This window comes from Mobula birostris, chromosome 20, assembly GCF_030028105.1.
Source record: "Mobula birostris isolate sMobBir1 chromosome 20, sMobBir1.hap1, whole genome shotgun sequence".
Lineage (NCBI taxonomy): Eukaryota > Metazoa > Chordata > Chondrichthyes > Myliobatiformes > Myliobatidae > Mobula > Mobula birostris.
The window spans coordinates 38,814,489-38,824,536 of NC_092389.1; positions in this window are offsets into that span (position 1 = coordinate 38,814,489).

Below are 10,048 nucleotides of genomic sequence, written 5' to 3' on the forward strand. Positions count from 1 at the left end.
ACTCCCCACCAGTCAATCCCTTTTCTCACTGCAAGAGCGACTGATCGATCTGCCTGATCGATCCTCCAAAAACTCATTTTTTCTGTGGGCACAACAAAGCTCATTCAGTGTCCCAAAACATGTGTCTGAGGTCTATATCATCTGACCTCCTATTTACCTCACGGTACTGAGTACTAACTGTCAGTCAAATAACTCCTCCTTCCTTTGTCTGTGTAAGAAATGCACTAGCATGCCATGTCCTTGGGAAGTATAAACACGCTGCTGAAAAATCATAACATGGACTGTCCATCAAATAACGCTGCCCTCAGTCACCATAGTGACTTACGAGCTGCTCGGTGCTCTCCAACTCAGCAGAAATCCAAAAGTTACTCCCCGTCCCCAGTGACAGTCCAAAAGTTAGTCTTCATCTCTCTCTCTCTCTCTCTCTCTCTCTCTCTCTCTCTCTCTCTTTCTTTCTCTCTCTCTCTTTTCAAAACAACATGTTGGTGTAAAATAACTCTCTCTCTCTTTTCACCCGCCAAGGTAGACACGATCCGCCACTTCGCCCAGCCCAACACAGTCAAAGGTCTGCAGGAGTTCGTTGGTATGGTGAACTTCTACCACCGCTTCCTCCCCTCAGCAGCCCTTTGTTCACCCTGATGTCGGGTAAAGGCAAGGACATTACTTGGGACGAAGAGGCCGCGGACGCTTTCGTTAAAGCCAAGGAAGCCTTAGCAGACGCCGCGATGCTGGTGCACCCCAGAACGGACGTGTGTCAACCAACTGGTGAGAGTGTTCAAGAACATCTTCAGTCTCTCACTGCTGCAGTCTGAGGTTCCCAAGTGCTTCAAAAGGGGCATCACTCACACCAATGCTCAAGAAGAGCAAGGTGAGCTACCTCAACTACTATTGCTCAATTGTACTCACATCTACTGAGATAAACTGCTTTGGGAGGTTGGTCATAGCTAGAATTAACTCCTGCCTAAGCAAAGACTTGGGCCTGCTGCAAGTCGCCTACTGCCACAATAGGCCTCGAGCTGATGCAATCTTCATGGTTCTCCTCTCATCCTTGTAGCACCTGGACAATAGCAATACCTACATCAGGCTGCTGTTTGTTGATTACCGCTCAGTGTTCAACACCATCGTTTTCTCAGTATTAGTCAACAAACTTCAAAACCTGGGCCTCTGTACCTCCCTCTGCAACTGGATCTTTGACTTCCTCATTGGGAGACGGTAGTCAGAATTAATATCCCCTCCTCGCTCATAATCAACATTGGTACACATCAAAGATGTGTGATTAGCCCACTGCACGACTCTCTCTCCACTCATGACTGTATGGCTCAGCACAGCTCAAATGCCATCTATAAATTGGTCAATGTCACAACTGCTGTTGGCAGAATCTCATATGGTGATGCGGAGGTGTACAGGAGTGAGGTGGATCAGCTGGTTGAGTGGTGCCGCAAACTGTAATCTTACACTCAACGTCAATAACACCAAGGGACGGATGTGGACTTCAGGAAGGGGGAAGTCGGGAGAACACATACCAGTCCTCATTGAGGAGTCAGCAGTGGGAAGGGTGAAGATCTATCCCGGGTCCAGCATATTGATGCGGTTATGAAGAAGGCACACGTGACTATATTTCATTAGGAGTTTGAGGAGATTTGGTATGTCACCAAAGACTCTCGCAAATTTCTATACAAATTGGCAAGCATTTTGACTGGTTGCATCACTATCTGATAATGGGGCACCAATTACACGATTAATAAAAGCTGCAGAGGGTTGTAAACTCAGTCAACTCTGTCATCGAGGACATCTTCAAAAGGTTGTGCCTCAAGGAGGCAGCATCCATCATTAAGGGCCCTCACCATCCAGGACATGCTCTCTCCTGATTACTACAGTCAGTGAGGAGGTACACGAGCCTGAAGATGCACATTCAACATTTTAGGAAAGGCCCCTTTCTCTCTGACATCAGATTTCTGAATGGACCATGAACACTACCTCACTATGTTGCTCTTGAAATACCTGTTTACTTTTAAAAAATGTATTTTGTATTGTAACTTTTTTATATTCACTGTATTGCTGCTACAAAACAACAAATTTCACAACGTATGTGGGTGACCTGATTCTGATTCTGATAGTGTCATTTTTGGAAAATAAGGGGTCCTCCATTTAAAGAGTTGAGGAGGAATTTCATTTTTCGTCGGGAGAATGTTTGGAATTCCCTACTCTGGAGAGCTGAGGAATCAGTCTCACTGAAGGCACTTGGGCAGTGATTGCTGATTGTTTAAGCTATAATGGAATTGAGAATTCTGAGACTGAGAGCGGAAAAGGGTGGTGGATTAGGCTTGAAAGATGCACCGACCTATTCCTGCCCTTGTCTTTGTGTTCTTGTGCAAAGCTATGCAACCCAACATTCTTCCTATAACATGACCAAAACAGTACAGTGCGCTAGCTATACTTCTTATATGTTTCTAGCATGACCTTCCTGTAATCTCTGCTTTAGATAATAAACGTACTTATCTTAGTTAATAAAGTGTAGACAGAAAGGATGAGATAGTCTGGCATCAAACACGGTCAGCTGAAGGGCCTGTCCTTGGTGTGTACTGTTCTATTGTCCCATTTCATGGCTTTCTCTACCAGTTGTGGATGATTTTTGAATGATTTGTAGGTATCCACTTCAAGGTCTCTTTTATTCTAGCATTCAACCAGAGCTCAGCTGTGAACTCTAACCCAAATATCCTTGTGGCTGACTTTTCCTTCCCCAAAAGAGATGGCAACTGAAGTCTGGCTTTACTATGATGGGACAGGTTTGGAAATAAAGAGTTGACAAGTCATAAGAGAAAATACAATAACTTGCAGAAGAAATATACACTCAGTGGCCACTTCATCAAGTACCTCCTGTAACTAATAAAGTGGCCACTAAATTTATGTTCATGGTCTTCTGCTGCTGTTAATTAAACTCAATAATTTCTAAGTTCAATATGTCGTGTGTTCAGAGATGCTCTTCTGCACACCACTGTTGTAACACGTAGTTATTTGAGTTACTGTCACTTTCCTGTCAGCTTGCACCAGTGTGCCCATTCTCCTCTGACCTCTCACATTAACAACACATTTTTGGCCCACAGATCTACCACTCACTGGATGTTTTTCTTGTTATTCGCACTCTTTCTCTAAACTCCAGGACAGGGGTTTCCATCCTGGGGTGAACAGACCCCTCAGTTAATGGTCAGGTTCCTTAGCATAAAAAGGGTTGGGAACCCCTGCTGGAGAGACCATTGTGTGTGAAATTCCCAGGAGATCAACAGTTTCTGAGATACTCAAAACACCCTGGCTGGCACCAACAGTCAATGTCACTTAGATCACATTTTTTTCCCCATTCTGATCTTTGAACAATAACTGAACCACTTGAAAAACATAAAATGTTTATCTGCATTGAGTTGCTGCCACATGATTGGCTGATTAGATATTTGCATTAATGAGCAGGAGTGCAGGTGTACCTAATTAAGTGGCCACTGAGTGTATGTTAGAGAGACATTAAGATGTTAGCTGTGCTCAGTGTTGTGACTGTGATTGAAGTCACCACAGAGACACTGAAGCTGGTGTCTTTATTCAGTACAACAAGCAGGCTTCGTACTGGAGACACTCTTAGAAGAGGCCTCCTGACCCATTGTTACATGAGTTGCTGTTGCCTTTCTGTCAGCTTGAATGAACCAGTTTGGCCGTTCTCCTCCAACCTCCTTCATTAACAAGGTGTGGTCACAGGTAGACAGACTAGTTCCTGAGGATTGGAGGGTGGCTAATGTAACCCCACTTTTTAAAAAAGGAGGGAGAGAAACCGGGGAATTATAGACCGGTTAGTCTAACGTCGGTGGTGGGGAAACTGCTGGAGTCAGTTATCATAGATGTGATAACAGCACATTTGGAAAGCGGTGAAATCATCGGATAAAGTCAGCATGGATTTGTGAAAGGAAAATCATGTCTGACGAATCTCATAGAATTTTTTGAGGATGTAACTAGTAGAGTGGATAGGGGAGAACCAGTGGATGTGGTATATTTGGATTTTCAAAAGGTTTTTGACAAGGTCCCACACAGGAGATTAGTGTGCAAACTTAAAGCACACGGGATTAGGGGTAAGGTATTGATGTGGATAGAGAATTGGTTAGCAGACAGGAAGCAAAGAGTGGGAATAAACGGGACCTTTTCAGAATGGCAGTGGGGTACCGCAAGGCTCAGTGCTGGGACCCCAGTTGTTTAAAATATATATTAATGACTTGGATGAGGGAATTAAATGCAGCATCTCCAAGTTTGCAGATGACACGAAGCTGGGCGGCAGTGTTAGCTGTGAGGAGGATGCTAAGAGGATGCAGGGTGAATTGGATAGGTTGGGTGAGTGGGCAAATTCATGGCAGATGCAATTTAATGTGGATAAATGTGAAGTTATCCACTTTGGCGGCAAAAATAGGAAAACAGATTATTATCTGAATGGTGGCCGATTAGGAAAAGGGGAGGTGCAACGAGACCTGGGTGTCATTATACACCAGTCATTGAAAGTGGACATGCAGGTACAGCAGGCGGTGAAAAAGGCGAATGGTATGCTGGCATTTATAGCAAGAGGATTCGAGTACAGGAGCAGGGAGGTACTACTGCAGTTGTACAAGGCCTTGGTGAGACCACACCTGGAGTATTGTGTGCAGTTTTGGTCCCCTAATCTGAGGAAAGACATCCTTGCCATAGAGGGAGTACAAAGAAGGTTCACCAGATTGATTCCCGGGATGGCAGAACTTTCATATGAAGAAAGACATGGTGGAGGATTACAAATACCTGGGGATACGAACTGACAATAAACTGGACTGGTCAAAGAACACTGAGGCTGTCTACAAGAAGGGTCAGAGCCATCTCTATTTCCTGAGGAGACTGAGGTCCTATAACATCTGCCCAATGATGCTGAGGATATTCTACGAGTCTGTGGTGGCCAGTGCTATCATGTTTGCTGTTGTGTGCTGGGGCAGCAGGCTGAGGGTAGCAGACACCAACAGAATCAATAAACTCATTCGTAAGGCCAGTGATGTTGTGGGGATGGAACTGGACTCTCTGACTGTGGTGTCTGAAAAGAGGATGCTGTCTAAGTTGCATGCTATCTTGGTCAATGTCTCCCATCCACTACATAATGTACTGGGTGGGCACAGGAGTACATTCAGCCAGAGACTCATTCCTCCGAGATGCAGCACAGAGCGTCACAAGAAGTCATTCCTGCCTGTGACCATCAAACTTTACAACTCCTTCCTTGGAGGGTCAGACACCCTGAGCCGATAGGCTGATCCTGGACTTATTTCATAATTTACTGGCATAATTTACATATTACTATTTAACTATTTATGGTTCTATTACTATTTATTATTTATGGTGCAACTGTAATGAAAACCAATTTCCCCCGGGATCAATAAAGTATGACTATGACTATCTCCTTCCAGCAAAGCTGGGATAGATGGTTTGCTATATATCCCTGACATTCTGTGAATGATTGTCCATAGCTGCTTTATAGGTGTCTCAGGGCCCAGGGTTCCACAAAATCTTCTCCAACTATCCCTCTTGGCATTTTTAATTACTCTCCTTGCTACTGCTCTTTCCTTTTTATACTCCATAACATTATCTAACCCTGGGTACTTTTTTAATTTCCTGTAATCTCTATTTCTGTTTCTTACTGTGTGACAAAAGACCAAGTTATCAGAAGATTGATGCCGATAAGAGAGACAAAGAGAGAAACATTCCAAATGTTAATGAGAGACGAGAGAGATTAACGAAAAGAGACACAGTTCCGAGAATTGTCAGACCGGTTGCTTTGAACCTGAACTGTTTGAAGTTTGATGGACAGGTAGGGGGATCCCAGTAGGGGGATAAAAGGAACAGGTTCGCTAAGGCAAGGGACACACCACGACATCACGAGATAACGAGACCCTGGAAGTGCGTTGTGCCCCCCCCCAACAGGTTGGTGGGAGTTTTGGAGGTCTGATCACGGGACCGACCATAGACGCACAGGTTGGAAAGATACGATCGGCGGGAACCTGTTGTGCATGTCCGCCCTTGCCTGGGTGCCAGGTTCACCGCAGAAGAACGATCGTATCCGGAACGGAGGGGTCACAGTCGGTGACCTCAGAAAACATTACAAAGGGCTCGCCCGAAAGCTAACTGCGAGGAATATCAAAGGCCTGTTTGAATCCGATTTGAATATCATCATTCGCTCGCTCTCTCTCTCCAACAGCACAACAGCGATTACTGCGAACTGAACTGAACTCTGCGTCACTTGAGACTGATCATTTTACCCCTAGACTGCGATAGAGCTTGATTGATCCTATTATCCTAGTTCTGTGTACATGTCTGTTTATTCATTGCTAACCTGTTGCATTTATATCCTTACTATTAGAGTACTGTGTTACTTATTTCTTTAATAAAACTTTCTTAGTTCCAGTAATCCAGACTCCAACTAAGTGGTCCATTTCTGCTGGTTTGGCAACCCAGTTACGGGATACGTAACAACTGCTATATCACAATTTTTATTCCACCACAGAACTAATGCTCGAGCCTTAAGTACTTTCCGTAGCGGAATAGTCAACTGAGCAACTTTATGAATTATAGAACAGAGGGATTCATTCCAATCGTCTATGGAGCCCTCGCTATTAATCTCTTCTATTATATCCACAGCTTTCTCCTGGTACTCATCCCAATGGACCAAAGAAAAATTATACCTAGCAGACCTCTCCTCAACTTCTACTACCAAATTTCTACCAAATCTAGGATAGTGATCACTTCCTAGTGTGTATCTGTCCATAACATCCCGTTCCCCAACCCTAGCTAAGTTTGAGGAAGTGATAGATAAGTCTAAGTGACTACAAGTATTCTTTACAATATTAAATCTTGTAGGCCTTCTGTCATTTCACAGTACCATGTTGTATTTATCTAGAAACTCCTCTATTACCACTACATTACTATCTGTACTTTCACTACCCCATATAGGATTATGGGCATTGAAATCTCCAACCCAGATTACTGGGGTCTTACCTTATTCATAATTTCATCCAAATCTGATAACATCATATTACCTGGATTATAAAAGTTAATCAAAGTTACTTGACCATGAGAGCTCCAAACCTCCACAGCCACAATTTCAAGGTTAGATTTAAAATCAAGTCTTCTAAATTGGAGTCCTGTTTTTATGAAAGTTGCACACCCTCCACCAGATTTACCTGTTCTGTCAGCTCTCAAACTATCATATCCAGGGATCACAAAATCTAAATGAGACTTTAACTATGTCTCCTGTATACAGATCAAATCAGGCTTGTCTTTAAAAGTTCCAACAAATCTTTTAAATTCTTGACCATTTGCAGATAAACTTCTTGCATTCCACTGTAATATTAAAAACATCCAAATACTAATTATTGGCCTCTCTTCATCCACATAAAGCTCCTCCGTACTCTTTGATCCCAAAAACTGGGAGGTATTCAGTGATTATTTGCAGACATCCCACCTCTCCTGGGAGTTCCGGGAGTCTCCCGCATATTAATAGTGGCTCCCTGATGCCCGCAAATTATATAGAATATCACGGAAATCAATTTTTTTTGAGAGAGAGCGCGACAGCGAGCGCAAGAGAGAGAGCGAGAGAGCAAGAGAGCAAGCGCGAGTGAGAGAGCGAGAGAGCAAGAGAGCAAGCGCGAGTGACAGAGCGAGAGAGCAAGCGCGAGAGAGAGAGCGCGACAGAGTGGCCACGAGTGAGAGAGCAAGCACGAGAGAGGGCAAGAGCAAGAGCGAGAAAGCAAGCGCGAGAGAGAGTGGCCATAAGTGAGAGAGAACGCACGCGCGCGAGAGAGAGCAAGCGAGAGCAAGACCATGAGCGAGCGAGTTCCAGAAAAAGTCAGAGTGGCGGAGTGTTTCAGAAAAAGAAAATATAAAACGTACGTCACCCCAGGCTACCCTAAAGTGTAGCCCTGCCTGATAGGGGTCAAAATAATGACAGTGTTGCTCGCTGCACTGTTTGCAACAGTGACTTTTCTATTGCCCATGGTGGGTTAAGACTGTAAAAGACATGTTGAGGTGAGTTTAACAGGTGTCATTCGTTCATTAGCATAGCTAACGTTATTTAAACTAGCTGGCTAGCTGCTAAGGAGCTACTCTATTGCAGACATCCTACCTCTCCCGGAAGTTCCAGGAGTCTCCCGCAAGTTGATGGTGCTACCTCCATGAAATGAGGTTTTGCAGGGTGGGATGTCTGTGTTTGTCTGTCATATACTCATGTAATTTTTCCGGTGAAATCTGTTTAATATCAAGGAATCTCTCTGCAGCTCCAACAACTACTTTTATCATATCCGACCTCTTGGCTGTAGTTTTAGCCCCGACCACTACATCAACAACAAACGCCAAAAAAGACTCTTTAGTCATCAACAACATGCCTGAAGGAACCATAGTTGGAGAACTCGGAAAGAACTGACTCCCCATCATTCCAATCTTTTCTTTACTTATCCTTTGCTCTCTATCAACTTTCTTTACTGCCTCAGCATATGATATTTTTTTTTGGATACTAACATCCTGAATCTGCTTTGCCTTACTAAAATACTCACATCCTCTGAACGCCACTACATGGTCCCCTCCACAGTTACTGCATTTAGGCACATGCTTTAATATCATGATCCTCTCCACATTTCATACATCTTCTTTTACCTCGACATGTCCAACTCTCTGGCAATTATAACAGCGTAAGGGAGGCCTAATGTATTCTCTAACTTGATAAGACACGCACCCAAGATAGACTCTAGTTGGAAGAACATCACCTGCAAAAACCAGAAGAACAGCGGAATCCCAATTACCACCTTCTCTCGATTTTAATCATTTGGCTTCAATCACTCGACCACCTTTAACATTGTCCAAAATTTCCTTTTCAGTCATGCCAGACCAAATACCATACACTACCCCCTTAACTCCCTTCCTTTCTTTCAGAGTAATACACTCCACTTTCACAACCAATTTTCCCACCATTTTAGCACTGTTATATTGGTCAATATCTTTGCAACAAATTTTCAGCAATCCATTAGACAAACTCTTGGCCTGGAATCCTTTACCTATTTCGTTCTCTAATGCTGCTGCCACTTTCAAGGATTAAAGCCTCTAAATCTTCCTTCTCCTTCCTTCTGACCTTTAGTTTTATACAGGACTATAAATTCCTCCAATTCACCCATTTTCCTCAATTTGTTGTCCCCCATTACTTCAGGTCTTTCACTTAATGCACCCCGTTTTGGCTACCCTTATTTCTGGAGTACTGTATTCCACAGTCTCCCACCCTCCTCCTTCAATCTCAACCGCCACCCCCACCTCCCTTTTGCAGCCATAGGCTGCAAGCTAACCAAACTACTAGGCTCCTCCATGCCAAAGTCCCCACCCACTCAATCAACAGCCCCAACTGGCTATTCCTCAGCCCAACAACCACCTTGCTCTGGATCTGCAGAATCTCTCACGTTTATGAATTCAGGTCATCACTCGGACGGCGCCAAGCACCAAATAATGGCTGCTGTATTACCCAGAAGGCCACGCGTCAGAGTAGGCATTCCACTCATGTTGAAGGATCTCAATGCGCAGGCGTACGGGTCAGGGCTGCCATCGTGAACCGGGAGTTAGGTGAGGTACTGTTGAGGGTGAGGGACCTGAGGGTCAAGTCAGGGAGGGGGACGCTGGAGGAGAAGGTGGGAGCAGGTCTGTTTCCGCGGGACATGGCCAGGTGCCCGGATCCAGTTGGTAATGATAGGCCGAAGTCCCACGCCCTTAGTTACCTGAGTAATCGCGCGTCCTCTGCGGAGACAGAGCGGAATGGGAGCGAGCAAGAGGCAGAAGAGGGGAGGAGGAGGAGGAGGAGGGTTTGGATGTGGGAAAGGGGCTGAATGTGTTGCTGCGGGTGGAGTTGCCCAGATCAGGGTTGGTGAAGGGACGTCCCTCTCCTTGGCCCTCCATTCCCCGCTCCTGCCGTTCACTCTGCTCTTGCCCCTCTCTGCATTAGCTGAGGGTGAGGGAGCTCAGAGGGCCAGATGGG